The following is a 3,479-nucleotide window of genomic DNA, read 5'->3' on the forward strand; positions in this document are numbered from 1 at the left end:
TCAATACTATATTGTGATCTGAGTCTATATCTGCTCCTGGGTATGCCTTACAATCCAGTATCTGATTTTGGAATCTCTGTCTGACCATGATGTAATCTAATTGAAATCTTCCCGTATCTCCCGGCCTTTTCCAAGTATACCTCCTCCTCTTGTGATTCTTGAACAGGGTATTCGCTATTACTAGCTGAAACTTGTTACAGAACTCAATTAGTCTTTCTCCTCTTTCATTCCTTGTGCCAAGCCCATATTCTCCTGTAACCTTTTCTTCTACTCCTTCCCCTACAACTGCATTCCAGTCGCCCATGACTATTAGATTTTCGTCCCCCTTTACATACTGCATTACCCTTTCAATATCCTCATACACTTTCTCTATCTGTTCATCTTCAGCTTGTGACGTCGGCATGTGTACCTGAACTATCGTTGTCGGTGTTGGTCTGCTGTCAATTCTGATTAGAACGACCCGGTCACTGAACTGTTCACAGTAACACACCCTCTGCCCTACCTTCCTATTCATAATGAATCCTACACCTGTTACACCATTTTCTGCTGCTGTTGATATTATCCGATACTCATCTGACCAGAAATCCTTGTCTTCCTTCCACTTCACTTCACTGACCCCTACTATATCTAGATTGAGCCTTTGCATTTCCCTTTTCAGATTTTCTAGTTTCCCTACCACGTTCAAGCTTCTGACATTCCACGCCCCGACTCATAGAACGTTATCCTTTCGTTGATTATTCAATCTTTTTCTCATGGTAACCTACCCCTTGGCAGTCCCCTCCCGGAGATCCGAATGGGGGACTATTCCGGAATCTTTTGCCAATGGAGAGATCATCATGACACTTCTTCAATTACAGGCCACATGTCCTGTGGATACACATTACGTGTCTTTAATGCAGTGGTTTCCATTGCCTTCTGCATCCTCATGTCGTTGATCATTGCTGATTCTTCTGCCTTTAGGGGCAATTTCCCACCCCTAGGACAAGAGAGTGCCCTGAACCTCTATCTGCTCCTCCACCCTCTTTGACAAGGCCGTTGGTAGAATGAGGCTGACTTCTTATGCCGGAAGTCTTCGGCCGCCAATGCTGATTATTTATCAAAATTTAGGCAGTGGCGGGGATCGAACCCGGACCGAAGACATTTTGATTATGAATCAAAGACACTACCCCTAGACCACGACTTGTACATATGCAAATCTGTAATGCTTCAGTGCCTGAGAAGTTGCCAATGCCTTTAGGTGAAAGGCGGGTAGAAGGCACTTTTCATCTCAGAGTAGCACTTGCAACCTGTGTCTTCAATTATTTGCTGTACATATTCCAATCTCTGTCTTCCTCTACAGTTTTTACCCTCTACAGCTCCCTCTAGTACCAAGGAGGTCATTTCCTGGTGTCTTAATGGACGTCCTATTGTCTTGTACCTTCATTTTGTCAGTATTTTCAATATATTTGTGCCCTTGCCAATTCTACAGAAAATCTCCTCATTTCTTACTTTTTATCAGTACACCTAATTTTCAATATTCTTCTGTAGCACCACAGATGCTTTGATTTCCTTTTGTTCTGGTTTTCCCACAGTCCAAGTTGCACTAACATACAATGCAGTGCTCCAAATGTATATTTTCAGAAACTTCTGCCTCATATTAAGGCCTAAGTTTGACAGTAGTAGACTTCTCTTGGTCAAAAATTCCCTCTTTGGCAGCACAAGCCTGCTTTTTATGTCCTCCTTGCCCCATCCATCACAGATTATTTTGCTGCCTAGGTAGCAGAATTCTTTTACTTCATCTACTTCATGATCACCAATTCTGATGTTAAGTTTCTTGCTGTTCTCATTTCCGCTACTTCTCATTACTTTCATCTTTATTTGAGTTACTCCCAATCCACTCTCTGTACTCATTAGACTGTTCATTTCATTCAACACTTCCAGTAATTCTTCACTTTCCCTGAGAATAGCAATATTCTCAGTGTATCTTATCATGGATATCCATTCACACTGAATTTTAATCCTATTTGAACCCTACTTTTATTTCCACCATTGCCCCTTCAATTTGCAGGTGAACAGTAGGAGCAAGGGACTACATCCCTGTCTTACACCCTTTTTAACATGAGCAATTTGTTCCAGCCTATTGTTGCATCTTGTTCCTTATACAACCATCATAGCCGTTAGAATTACTATGTTTTAGTGGCTCGAATTTTGCAATCCCCTTAGGGGTTTTATTTCTTAAACTAATGTCTTTTGGTGGTGCATTTAGTGTCCTCACAAACAAACCTAATTTATGTGTATTTGATTGTATACTACTGCCTCTGTGAGGAAGTAATCATTGAATTTGGTGGTCACATATTTGAAACTGCCACCATTTCTGTGGGGCATATTTCATTTGATCCACTATTTTTGTTTGTTTCTTATTTAATAATCTTCCAAACTGTTTTCGTCTTATTTTTGGAGTATTTTATTTTTTTAGCTTACTGTATGTTTTTCATTTTTTTAATTATAGATTGAACAATAGACTTTGCCAAGCTGGGGGACTAGCAAGCTATAGGTGTAACCATAATGCAAGGGCATCTGTGGAGAGGGCAAACAAACCTGTGGTTCCTGAAGGGGGCCAGCAGACTTTCCAGTGGTTGCAAGGCAACTGACTGATTAACATTTAGCCAATGTGGCCTGTTTAGGAGGATGTGGTCATCAGAAAACACAAAACACGCATTCTATGGATCAGAGTGTGGAGTACTAAACCCTTTAATCAGGTAGGCAGGCCAGAAAATTTAAAATGGCAAATGGATAAGTTGAAGTTACATATGGTTGGAATTAATGAAGAGCGGTAGCAGAAATAACAGGACTTCTGGTTATGTGAGTACATGGTTATAAATACAAAATGAAATAGAAGTAATGCAGTAATAAGTCTAATAACAAAATAGAAAACAGGAATGTGGGTAACCTGGAATGAACAACATAGTGAACATACTGTCATATCCATGGTAGACACAAAACCAACACCCATCACAGTAATACAAGTTTACGTGTCAACAAGTTCCACAGGGGATGGGATTGAAAGAATGAGATAAAAGAAATTATTCTGATGGTTAAGGGAGACAAAAACTGAATTGGGATGGGAGACTGGAATTCAGTAGTAGGAAAAGGAGGAGAAGGAAATGAAATGAACTGTGTGCATGGTATTTGTGGCCAGGGTCCCCCTTGTGGAGAATTCAGCTGCCTGCTGCAAGTCCTTTTAGTTGATGCCACTTTGGCAACTTGCACCTCAATTATGATGAAATAATGGTGGGTACAATACACACATCCAATCCCAAGTGCAGAAAATACCTGACCCAGCTAGGAATTGAACCCAGGGCTCTGAGATTGAGAATTAGCAACACTTATCGCAAGACCACAAGCTGTTGACAGAATGAGAAAGAAAAATAATAGGATAACATGGATTTGGGGATAAGAATGAAAGATGTAGCCACCTGGTGAAATTATGCGTACAGTTT

This window comes from Schistocerca cancellata, chromosome 9 (assembly GCF_023864275.1).
Source record: "Schistocerca cancellata isolate TAMUIC-IGC-003103 chromosome 9, iqSchCanc2.1, whole genome shotgun sequence".
Classification (NCBI taxonomy): Eukaryota; Metazoa; Arthropoda; class Insecta; order Orthoptera; family Acrididae; genus Schistocerca; species Schistocerca cancellata.